Here is a 13,676-nt window from a genome sequence, read left to right on the forward strand (position 1 = left end):
CAACAGCCAGACCAATAACACTGTGGTCAGCTCTGAGCCTCAGAAGGGTGGAGTAAAGTCAGGCAGAACAATAGTCATAGGGGACTCGATAGTAAGGGGACAGATAGGAGAGTCTGTGGCAGCAAAAGAGATATCCAGGACAGTGTGTTGTTTCCAAGGTGCTGGGGTCTCTGAGTGGTTGCCAAATATTCTTGAAGGGGAGGATGAGCAGCTGGAGGTCATGGTACATCTTGGTACCAATGACAGAGGCAAGAGAGGGCCTGAGGTCCAATGCAGTAAGTTTAGGGAGTTAGGAAAGAGGTTGAAGAGCAGGACCTCCAAGGTGGTAATCTCCAGATTACTCCCAGTGCCTTGAGCTCGGGAAGGTCAGAACAGGAAGATAGCATGATGAATGAGTGGCTGAGGAGATGGTGCAGGGGCACGATTTCAAGTTCTTGGATCATTGGAACCTTTTCTGGGGAAGGGGTGACCTGTACAAGTGGGACGGGTTGCACCTGAACTGGAGGGGAACCAATATCCTGAGAGGGAGGTTTGCTAATGTTTTTGGGGAGAGTTTAGACTAGATTTGCTGGGGGGGGGCAGTGGGAACCAAAGTGAAGAGACAGAAGGTGGGGACGTTGGCACACAAGTAGAGACAGCTTGTAGGGAGTTTGTGAGGAAGATTAGGCAGATACTAGAGCAAAGGTGCACTCAGCCCAATGGTTTGAGATGTGTCTATTTTAATGCAAGGAGTATCATAAACAAGGCAGATGAACTTAGAGCATGGATCAATATGTGGAACTGTGATGTTGTGGCCATTACAGAGACTTGGATGTCTCAGGGGCAGGAATGGCTGCTGAGTATGCCAGGCTTTAGATGTTTTATAAGGGACCAGGAGGGAGGCAAAAGAGATGGAGGAGTGGCATTGCTAATTGGGGCTAGTATCATATCTCACAAAAGGAGGAGGTCATGGAGGGATTGTCTACTAAGCCAATGTGGATGGAAGTCAGAAACAGGAAGGGGGCAATAATATTACTGGGTGTGTTTTTTTATATAGACACCCCCCCCCCCATAGTAACAGAGACATTGAGGAGCAGATAGGGGGAGGCAGATTCTAGAATGGTGCAATAATAATAGGGTTGTTGTGATGGGTGATTTTTAACTTTCCGAATATTGACTGGCATCTCCCTGGAGCAAGGTGTTTAGATGGGGTGGGGTTTGCTAGGTGTGTTCAAGTTGAAGATTTCCTGACACAATATGTAGATAAGCCTACGAGAGGAGAGGTTGTACTTGAACTGGTATTGGGAAATGAACCTTGTTAGGTGTCAGATCTCTCAGTGGGAGAGTGTTTTGGAGGTAGTGATCACAACTCCTTTACCATAGCGCTGGAGAGGGATAGGAGCAGGAAATTTGGGAAAACATTTAAATGGGATGGGGGAAATATGATGCTCTTAGGCAGGAACTTGGGAGCATAAATAAAGCTAATCTTTCTTTTTACTCTGTCCACATGCCAATCAATCACTATGACATCCGTGTGCCCACTGCCACACTGGGAATCACTGACTATATAGTATTGTCATGTACCCCGTGACGGGTTAAAGAACCAGTAGAAATGAAAAACACATTGGAGTCTGTTATTGCTAATAACTAATAGTGTTTATTAGTAACTACGAAATACAATAATATAAATGCAAGTACATCAAATCGGTTAGCAATGATAGGTATAACCATATAACAATTACAGCACGGAAACAGGCCATCTTGGCCCTTCTAGTCTGTGCCGAACACTTACTCTCACCTAGTCCCACTGACCCGTACTCAACCCATAACCCTCCATTCCTTTCCTGTACATATACCTATCCAATTTTACTTTAAATGACCGAATACCGAACCTGCCTCTACCACTTCTACTGGAAGCTTATTCCACACAGCTATCACTCTCTGAGTAAAGAAATTCCCCCTCATGTTACCCTTAATCTTTTGCCCCCTAATTCTCAACTCATGTCCTCTTGTTTAAATCTCCCCTACTCTCAATGGAAAAAGCCAATCCATGTCAACTCTATCTATCCCCCTCATAATTTTAAATACCTCTATCGAGTCCCCCCTCAACCTTCTACGCTCCAAAGAATAAAGACCTAACTTGTACAGCCTTTCCCTGTAACTTAGGTGCTGAAACCCAGGTAACATTCTATTAAATCTTCTCTGTACTCTCTCTATTTTGTTGATACCTTTTCTATAATTTGGTGACCAGAATTGTACACAATACTCCAAATTCATCCTTACCAATGCCTTGTACAATTTTAACATTACATCCCAACTTCTATAGTCAATGCTCTGATTTATAAAGGCCAGCTTTATAAATGCTTACCAAATGCTTTCTTCACCACCCTATCCACATGAGATTACACACACACACGCGCGCGACTAGGCTCTTTCAAACTTATGGGTGGATGGATGCAGTCTTACGATGATGAAGAGAGTTCAGTTTGAGGTAGTTAGTTGAGTAATGTTGAAGAGAGAGGTGAACTGATGTCGTTGATCTTCCCGTTGTCTTCTGAAATCCCTGTTGTCCTCCGAAATCCTGTTGAAGTCACCGGCTGTGACCATAACACATGCGACCATTCTTCAGTGATGGAATTATCACCCAGGCAAGGGTGGACACACAAATAAGTTCCCACTGGTCACACCTTTTCACACTGCGAGAGCCACTGATCGATTTCACTGAATCGATCCTCCAAAAACCCCACCTTCCTGTGGGTACAACAAAGCTCGTCCAGTGTCCAGAACTGTGTGTGTATCAGCGGACCTGCTGTTTATCCCCACATGTTGGACACCTGCTGTCCATCAACCTTCTCCGTCGTCCTCTCTCTGTAAGAGTTTTACAAACAGACAAGTGTCCTTGTGGAAAGGTAAACAGACTTGTACAGAAACCATAACATCAATCTTTTAAGCAGTCTCTGTCTCTCATTGCGTTGGATGCCTCCCTCTCTCTCTTAATAGCAGCGCAGATCATAGGGTCAACTCTGGACCCCATCACAAACTAGGGTCATTTCTGGACCCTGTCACACCCCCTTTTAAGAAAAATTTTACGAAGGAAATTTTTTTTTAGTTTAAATGTACATTACAGGGCTTGAAACCATACATATATAATCATCAGACAACAGAGCAAAAAGTGTACAATTTCGAACTTAACATCTAGATAAGCAATCAGCTATAATGTTGTCAGTACTTTTTACATGCCTTATTTCTAGGTCATATTCTTGCAATATCAGACCGCAGTTCAATAACCTTCTGTTCTTATTCTTCATATTAGTCAGAAATACCATCGGATTATGATCTGTGTAAACTACCAGTGGCTTCTGAGTGGGACAAATATAGACTTCAAAATGTTGTAAAGCCAGGATAAGTGATAGCAACTCCTTTTCCACAGTGGAATAATTTTTCTGGTGCACATTAAATTTCTTGGAGAAATAAGCCACTGGGTGTTCAATGTCATCTATACCTTTTAGTAACAATACTGCCCCAGCAGAATCGTCACTAGTGTCTGTTGCTATAGAGAATGGTTTTGAAAAATCAGGTGATTTGAGCACAGGATGATAACACAATATAGTTTTTAGTTGTTCAAATGCTTCCTGGCAAAGGTCAGTCTATACAAATCTCTCACTCTTCCCCAGGAGTTCTGTTAGGGAGAGAGCAATATCTGTGAAGTTTTTACAAAACTTTTAGTAATACCTCACCATTCCTAAAAACCTTCTCAAAGCTTTCTTGCCAGTTGGAGTGGGAATCTCAGCAATAGCTTGTAACTTGGCTTGTACAGGAGCCATTTGGCCCTGACCTACCACATACCCAAGATACGTGACAGTGGCGTGGCCGAATTCACTTTTAGCGAGGTTCACTGTAAGATTGGCCTCGGACAACCGTTCAAACAATTTTTCCACAGCCACAATGTGCTTTTCCCATGTGTCACTCCAGACCACACAGTCATCGATATAAGCCCCTGTGTTTTCTAAATCTCTAATCACCGAATCGATCATTCTTTGAAATGTCCCTGGAGCATTTTTCATTCCGAAAGGTATAACATATTCGTACAGGCTTGAAGGTGTGACAAACGCTGAGATTTCTCTGGCCCTTTCAGTCAAAGGAACACACCAATATCCTTCAGCAAGTCAATTCTTGTGAGGTACTTAGCCTTTCCCACCTATCAATACAATTGTCTACTCTCAGGGTAGGATAAACATCTGTTTTGGTTATTGCATTTATTTTCCTGTAGTCGGTACAGAATCTCATGCTATCGTCCGGTTTGGGAACAAGAATGCAGGACGCTGCCCAGTCTGACGTAGATCACCTAATGATACCGGCTGCTAGTGTCACACTGGGAATCAGTGACTATATGGTATCTTTGTGCCCACGGTCACACTGGGAATCAGTGACTATATGGTATCCTTGTGTCCCTTATCACACTAGGAATCAGTGCCTGTATGGTATCTTTGTGCCCACTATCACTCTGGGAGTCACCATATATTATCCCATCTTCCTTCATCTACAATGAATAAGCCAGCGGGTATTTTAAGTGATAAAACTGTATCACAAAAGAGACAGAATCTGTTTTTTGCATTGATTGGTACTAAACCCATGCATCAACATCAGGTTCACATTGAACACAATCTCCATGAAATTTAAGCATCCTGTGCTGACAATTCCACGATATACAATTACCAGTTTGTCTGGGTTCTGATGTATTAGTGAAACTGAGCTATTTGGTTCTACACTGAATTCTGTACCTGGAGATATGTTAAACAAAGCACTTAAACAGCTTGTAGTCATTTGAAGAAATTTTACCCTTCTCTATAGACATTTGGATTATCTGAAGTTTGCTGAATTTGTGTGTTTAGATCTGTGTCTGTTCAACTCCATAGGTTTGTCAGATAGCATGTTCATCCTGTGTAACTTGTGAAGCCTGGTAACATTCATCAGAAAGGGAAAAATGGCAAAAACCTGTGAAATGAGATTATTAAATGGCCATCAGTGCGTGGCTGACTCAAACAAAGCTTGGTGGCCAGATGAAGCCTTCAGCATCCAGACAGCGAGCGGACTGTGGTGTTGAAGGTTGCCTAAGTGCATAGTCCAACTTAATTCTTCCAGGCTGGTGTGTTACTTTTTTTCTGGTTCTGGTTACTTTTTTATTGCTATTTTGTGTGATTTTTGATGGTGTGGACTGGCTCAGTGGAAAAGCACAGTGCTAAATTGAACAGAATGTTCCTAGAACGTTCCAATTACTCTGTGCTTTGCTTTGATATTTTATATTCGATGTTTCTTGCTGGTTTTCTTGCCATCTGCTTGATTTGTTGTTTTTACGTGTGTTGGGTGTTTGATGTTTTCTTTGAACAGGTTCCATTTCTCGTGGGTGTCTCCAGGAAGACGAATGTCAGGGTTGTATACATACTTGGGTAATAAATGTACTTTGAACTTTGTTTTGCCAATATTATTGTATGTCATTTTGTAAAGAAAGTTTTTGAAATACCTACAGGACTGGAGTTCGATTGGAGGGTTGTTGCAAGCTCTGAGGTATTGTAGAGTTATTATGAACAAATTGATCACCAAATAACCGAATGATTGTTCCAGGCAATCTAATGCATAATCCTCACTGCTATTGATTTAATTGGCATTTCCATGTCTGAGTGTATACCACACTGGTCAATGAAGTGATGCCCAGTGCTTTCCAAGCCTTAATTTACAGAGAGGTAGAACATATATTCAGTGGCTACTTCATTAATTTCAGGGGTGGAACCTGGTGTGAATCTCTGCTCCTGTAGCCCATCCACTTCAAGGTTCAACATGTAGTACGTTCAGAGATGCTCTTCTGCACACCTCTGCTCTTGCACTGTTCCATCATGGCTGATTTATTCCTCCCAACCCCATTCAACTGCCTTCTCCCCATAACTTTTTCACCTTGGTAATTGAGAACCTATAAACCTCCGCTTCAAATATACCCATTGACTTGGCCTCCACAGCCATCTCTGGCAATGAATTCCACAGTTTCACTATCCTCTGGCTAAAGAAATTCCTCCTCATCTCTGATCTAAAAGGGCATCCCTCTATCTGAAGCTGTGCTCTCAAAGTTCAAAGTAAATTTATTATCAAGGTAGGTAAATGTTGTCTTTATTACTCTGAGATTCATTTTCATTCACAGTAGAAAAAAGAAATATAATATAAATGAAAATCTATACACAAACAAGGATGGACAAGCAACTAATCTGCAAAAGAAGACGAACTGCAAATGCAAATAATAATAAATAAATAACACTGAGCTGTCGAGTCCCTGACAGCGAGTCTATAGGTTGTGGAATCAGTTCAGTGTTGAGGTGAATGAAGTTTCCACACTGGTTCAGGGTCCTGATAGTTGAGGGGTAATAATTATTCCTGCAGCTGTTGGCGTGGACCTCAGACTCCTTTCCTTCCTGCCTGAGAGCAGCAGTGGGTGTCCTTGATGAATGGTGGTGCTCCTTTGTGGGGAGAGCCTTCCTGGCGATGGACTGCACTGTATCTGGTACTTTTTATATGTTAGTTGGTGAGGCTTACCTGTGGGTCTGACAGTGCCAAAGCTGGAGGTTTAGATCTGAGAGATGTCTCTGGGATGTTTGTGATTGTGCAGGACACCAAGGCAAACGTCTGGTGTTTGGAGTAAAAGCACAGATTAGCAATCAAGTGAAAAGGAGAATGGCCCAATGTTGTTTTATTCTGTTAGGATGGTTGAACTTTATTTCATGCTGAGACACACTAAACACTGCAGCAGTCTCAACAAGGCAAGGTTTCAATCTGGGACAGAAGAATAAGCTACACGTCAACCGGTTATTTTGGCTCTTTGTCCCCAGAGTACAAATCAGCATATCCTGTTACCAGACTGAATAATGCAGGAGGAAGAACAGAACAACACAAGTGCACCATTAATGGTATCAGAGCATCCAATGTTCATTTGAAAATGATCCAAGAATTTTAATGTATTTAACACTCAGAATGTTCAAACAGAATCAGAGTCTAGGGGAATGAGGGGAGATCTGATAGGGGTATTCAAAATTATGAGGGGGATAAATAAGGTAAATGCAAGCGGGCTTTTTCCATTGGGGTTGGGCAAGACTAGAACTAGAGGTTATGGAATAAGGGTGAGAGGTGAAATTTTCAAGGGAACAGGAGGGCGGTGAGAGTGTGGAACGAGTTGCCAGTGGAAGTGGTGAATGTGGGTTTGATATCAACATTTCAGAGAAGTTTGGGTAGGTACATGGATGGAAGGGGAATGGAGGGCTGTGGTCCTAGTGCAGGTCGATGGGACTAGGCAGGTTAATAGTTTGACATGGCCTAGTTGATCTGAAGGGCCTGATTTGTGATTTGTGATTTGTCCAGTGACTCTATATCACCAGGTAATGCATATCTGTACATCCGTGGGACCAACAAAGCTCAACAGTGTGAACTGGATCTTACCAGGTCTCTCTTTGAGTCGATGCATATAGCCAAACTTCAATGAACTGTCAGTTCAGCAGAAAAGGACACTGGCTGCAGTCGACCTTCACTGCAGGACTTGTGTGGGTATCCAGGACATAGAAACTGGCAGAGAAAATCATCATGGACACTTCCCTCCCTGCAAACTGCCTTTTCTTACAATTCCTTTCTAAATAGTGATAATCCAGTGATTAAAACAAAAATTTCATACCATCATAAAAGTTTCTTCTCCCAGGCAGTTAATCTGATCAACAATTCTAATTATCTTCTCTTCTCTCCCCCCCCCCCCGCCCCCAGTAACCTCTGCCGTCTATTACCCCAGTCAGTGCACCATAAACCCCTGTTTGTATTATCTTTTACATTGTAAATGCATGCTGATATTTATTTAAGCACATTTTATTCCATATCTGTATTTTAACCTCTAATATTATTAGCTTTTTTCTTTATCGTTGTCTTAATGTCGTGTTTTTTTTGTTGTATATGGCACCCTGACCACCACGCCACAGCAAATTCCTAAAACACATTCACCATATGTTTACAAACTTCATCCCTGATCCTTGAGAGAGATAGAACAGAATCCTATATAATGTATCAGCGAGGAAAGGTTAATATCAGGAAGATACACATTCACTTCAATCTTGCATGGACCCCGAACATTCGATCACATTTAGAGTAAGTCAGTATTTTATTCACGTTCCACCCGTTACACCACTTGTGTTTAGGGCAGCAATGAAGGTCCCCCAATTCTGGTGGTGTTCAGGGCTTTCCTCATCGTCTCAGTTGTTTCCTACTGTCAGTCATGTAAATCCCGAGTACAGACTCGGGAATACCACCACACCCAGATGTAGTAGGATCTTCATTCCGGTTTCCATAGGTCTTAGTAGCCCTGAGCTGAACCCTCAAACCTGGAGGACCAGTGGACCACTCTTAGTCTGGCCTCTACCCTTTGACTTGTTTGATGTGGGTGACACTACCAAGAGCCAAAGCATAAAGCCCTGACTCCAGCCAACATAGGGCCATTGAGGCATACAGACAGACTTACTTTATTGATCCCGAGGGGAAATTGGGTCCTCCAAACCACGATAATGTTGTGGTTCTCTTGGAGTGATTCAGTATTTTGTTGTCCAGTTGTTGTGGTGCAGCAGAATGGAAACACTATCCTCTGTGATGGAGCTGGCTGCGTCTAAAACACTCTGTAGCCTCTTGCGTCCTGCACTTCAGAGCTTCCGTACCAGGCTGCGATGCAACCAGTCAGAATGCTCTCCACAGTACACCTGTAGAAATCTGCCAAATCTCTTCAAACCCCGAATGAAGTATAGCTGCTGTTGTGCTGACTTCATAATGCATCAATATGTTGGGCACAGGATAGATCCTTGGAGATGTTGACACCCAGAAACTTAAACCTGCTCACCATCTTCACTGCTAGTCCCTCAACTGAGGACTGGTATGTGTGTTCCCTCAACTCCGCAATTAGTTCTTTGGTCTTGCTGACATTGAGTGCAAGGTTCTGTTGTGTTTGGTTCTATTTACTGTGAATGCCCACAGGAAAATGAATCTCGGTTGCATCTGGTGGCATATATGTACTTTGAAAAATTTGCTTTGAACCTTGAGATTGTTTGTTGTGACACTATTTCACTTCTGTACACCTCCTTGTCACTGTCTGACATTCTGCCAACAACTGTGGCATTATCTATGAACTTACAAGTGGTCTTTGAGCTGCGTCTAGCCACACCGTCATGAGTAACAAGAGTAGAGCAGTGGGTTAGACACTCATCCTTGAGGTGTCCCTGTGTGGATTATCAGAAAGGGGGAGACGGTATCACTGATCTGTATTATATGTAGTGTCTCGGTGAGGAAGTCGAGGCCCAGATTTAGAAGCTTGTTGATTAATACTGAGGGGATGGTGGCGATGTTCAAGATCTATTCCCAAAGTTAATAACTAACATTCAATGGGACTGGGGTTGGCATAACTACAGCAATGCAGGTTCAGTTCCCAGTTATCTGTGAGGAATTTGTACCTTCTTCCTGTGACCGAGTGAGTTTTCTCCCACATCCCAAGAACATGCTGTATGCTGTGTTGGAACCAGAAACATGGTGACACTTGTAGGCTGCCCCCAGCACATCTGAGTCCTTTGGTCATAGACACATTTCGCTGTGTGTTTCACTGTACATGTGACAAGTAAAGCTAATCTTTAACCTACTACCTGTACAGGCAGAGGCAAGAATTGAACCCTCTTTACTGGCCACTGTAATACTAGCCTCTACACCACTGTTAATTGGTCACATGTGTAATTGGGCTGGAAGGCCTGTTACTGTGCTGTATTTCTAAATAAATAAATCAAGAATACTGGATGTTGTCCTTCACTTAGAATCTCTGAAACAAGAGGCCCTCCAGAAAGTTTATAAGGATGATCTCCAATCAAACTGTGTTGTTTTTCAAATTAAAATGCCATTACATCACTCCATTTTGCCAAGTTCCAAGTAATAGTACAGTTTTTGTGTGGTGACAATCTGCTCTACGCATTGTTGGTGTCTGCTGTGTGTCACAGGAGGCATGCAGTTGCCAGCAGACGCAAGTGGTTTATAATCAGAAACAGAAAGTGCTGGAAACATTCAGCAGATCAGGCAGCATTGTGTGGAACAATTAACGTTTCAGGTCAATGAAGACAATCTGATAAATAAAGGATCTTCCACTTCGGCGGCACAGTAGAGATTCAGTTCACACTGTGGTTTGTAAAGAGTTTGTACCTTCACCTGTGACTGCATGGGTGCACCAATTCCCTTCTTCATTCCAAAAGTGCACCTTCTGCACTAGGGTTAGTAAGTTGTGGGTATACTGTACTACTGCTGGCAGCATAGACACCAGCACGTCCTTGGACTGCACTGTATGTTTCAATGTGCATGTGACAAATAAAACTAATCTTTCAACATTATTTGACATAAACGGCACATTTCACTGCATGGTTCAATGTAGCTGTGACAAATGAAGGTAATATTGATCTTTAAGCACTGATTTGTTTCTTTCTCCACAGATGCTGCCTGACCTGCTGAGTGTTTCCTAATATCTTTGTTTTTGCAACACACAAAATGCTGGAGGAACTCAGCAGGCCAGTCAGCATCACTGGAAAAGAGTACAGTCAACGTTTTGGGTCAAGACCCTTCATCAGGACTGGAAATGAAGATGAGAAGTCAGAGTTAGAAAGAGGGGGAAGAGGAGGAAGAAACTCAAGGTGAGAGGTGAAACGAGGAGGAGGGGTGAAGTAGTTGATTAGTGAAAGAGATACAGGTGGAGAATAGGGAATCTGATTGGAGAGGATAGAAGGTTATAGAAGAACGGGGGAGGAGCACCAGAGGGAGGTGATGGGCCGGTAAGGAGATAAGGTGAGAGAGGGAAAGGGAATGGGGAATGGTGAAGGAGTTGGAGGGAGGCGGTATTACTGGAAGTCTGAGAAATCAATGTTCATGCAAATGGGTTGGAGGTTACCCAACCTGATGGCATGTTCCTCCAAGCTGAGTGTGGTCTCCTCACAACAGTAGAGGAGACCATGGGTTGACATGTCAGAATAGGAATGGGAAGTGGAATTAAAATGTGTTTTTGCTTCGGATTTCCAGTGTCTGCAATTTTCTTGGATTTTCACATGTGGTTGCTATTACCCTGGTAGCTGGTTGTGGTGACGTGATGTGACGTTCTGGAGCTAAGTGTGGTTCTGGTTCTGAGGCCAGTTCTCCACCGAGTTACTGGAGACTGAAGGTCAGGTCGCAAACCTGGGCCAATGCGAAACCCAAATGCAAGAGATTCTCCAGATGCTGGAAATCCAGAGCAACACACACAAAATGTTGTAGGAACTCAGCAGGTCAGTCAGCATCTATGGAGGGGAATAAACAGTCACCGTTTTGGGTCAAGAAGGTTGTGGCAAAGTGTCTGCCTGAAATATTGACTGTTTATTATCCTCCATGGAAACTGCCTGACCTGCTGAGTTTCTCCAGCATTTTGTGTGTGAGCCAATGTGAGGCACATGGTCTACAGTCGTTTCCTGACTATTCTGGGGCCCGGCTGTTCTGTTTTGATGTGCTTTATTCATTGCACTTTCAGCCCCTTGTCTGAACTAGCAAAGGAAGGTGGGCTTGTATCAAGTTCTCCCATACCATGGTCTGTTCCTGGGATGCACTGAGACACACCAGTGCACAAACCGTACTGTAGAGGCAGTGCACAGTTCAATGATGATGTCCACTTTTCACAGTTCCACAATTTGTGTTTAATGCCTGAGGTAACGGATTCATATGTAGTTTACTGACCATCAGTCATCTTCTGTCCTCAATGCTTAGCTCCAATCTCTTAGTGGGATTCCCCTGACCCCCAGATTATTTAGTAATCTGGTTATTTACAGATAAAGATAAATTAGCTTTATAATCTCAGGAATGTTGGAAGACCACTGCCAATGCATGATGTGCTGGAGCTGGCCCACACGTGTCATCACACCTTCTGGTGCCAGCATAACTTTCCCACAATGGTCAACAAAACAACCGCACACAACACAAACAGCATCATCATCAACAACAACAGCAGAATAAGCCTGTTTCAATATTACCAGCTTGGTTGGATGGTTTGCAGATGAAGGATAATGTAGGAACTCAGGCGATTTGAAAGGAAGCATGAAGCAAATTGCTTAAATAGAGACTGCAAAATGTTGCACTTCAAAGAGATCTACAGATCTGAATGCATTTGTATTCAGATTTATCAACGTACATCGAAGCAAACAATGAAATGCATCTTTTACGTTAACAGCCAACACAACCCAAGGATGTGCTGGGGCAGCCTGCAAGTGCCGTCACACTTTCTAGCACCAGCATAACATGGCCGTAATGCTTGGTACCACAGTATAGTGGCTGGTGCAATGCTGTTGCAGCTTGGAGCATTGGAGTTTGGAGTTCAATTCTGGCATCCTCAATAGCAGTTTGTATGTCCTCCTCGTGACCACATGGGTTTCCTCCCGTAGTCCGAAGATGTACACCTTAATTGGTCATTGTAAATTATCTTGTGATTAGGCTAGAATTAAATAGGGTGTTGCTGGGCATTGCGGTTCTTGGGGCGGGGAGGGCCAATTCTACAATGTATCTATAAATAAAAATAGAACAACAACAGCAACAAGCCCTTTTTCTCCCTTCTTCCCTCCCACACACTTGGATAGCCCTCCAGCTCCAGGACAGGCCTCTGGGCCTTTGGCCTTCAGGCAGCAGGCTTAAACTTCAGGCTTCAATCTTCGGTATTGACCCCAAAGAGTGAGCATGCAGCTCCAGAAAACAGAGTTAGGTTGGTCTTTGTTGGAAGCGTATGGAGTGTAGGAGTTGGGAAATTTCAATGAAACCCGTGTTGTGGTCTCATGAGCAGCCTTGTGGAGTCCTGCACAGGGCTCAGGCCCCTATGTTTAAGGAAGGATATACTTGTATTTGGAGGAAGTGCAGGGGAAGTGGATTTCTGGTAGGAGGATGTTGTTGAATGAGCAAAGGTTAAACAAGCTAGCCCTATCTCAGTGGAATTTAGAAGAATCAAAGTCAGGTTTAATATCAACAGTGTACGTCATGAGATTTGTTAATTTTGTGCAATATAATACATAATATAGAGAACAAAACTATGTATTTACAGTAATGAAGTTTCCCCCCTACATTTATCATGTATTACATTGTACTGCTACTGCAAAGTTAATAAATCTCACGACATGCCAGCAGTGTTAAACCTGATTAACCTGAATAGTTATGAATGGCGGTGCAGACTCAAGGGGCCGAATGGTCTACTTCTGCACCTATTGTCTATTGTCTATTAAATTAAGATGTGTACTGTAAAAACAGAAATTTTTAAAAAAGTAGTGAGGCAGTGTTCATTGGTTCAATGTCCGTTTAGAAATTGGATGGCAGAGGGGAAGAAGCTGTTTCTAAATCACTGAGTGTGTGCCTTCAGGCTTCTGTACCTCCTATCTGAGGGTAATACTGAGAAAGAGGGCATGCCCTGGGTGGTGGCAGGGGGTGGGGTGGGGTGCTCCTTTATGATGGAAGCTTTTATTGAAACCTGGATAATTCTGAGGGGAGATTGGCAGGGTTGGATGCTGAGAAATTGTTACCCCCAGTGTTGGTATCCGGACTAAAAGTCACAGTTAACAAACAGTGGATCATCCATGAAGACCCAAACTTCGAATCTCTACTCTTGG

This window comes from Hypanus sabinus, chromosome 21 (genome assembly GCF_030144855.1).
Source record: "Hypanus sabinus isolate sHypSab1 chromosome 21, sHypSab1.hap1, whole genome shotgun sequence".
NCBI classification, from domain to species: domain Eukaryota; kingdom Metazoa; phylum Chordata; class Chondrichthyes; order Myliobatiformes; family Dasyatidae; genus Hypanus; species Hypanus sabinus.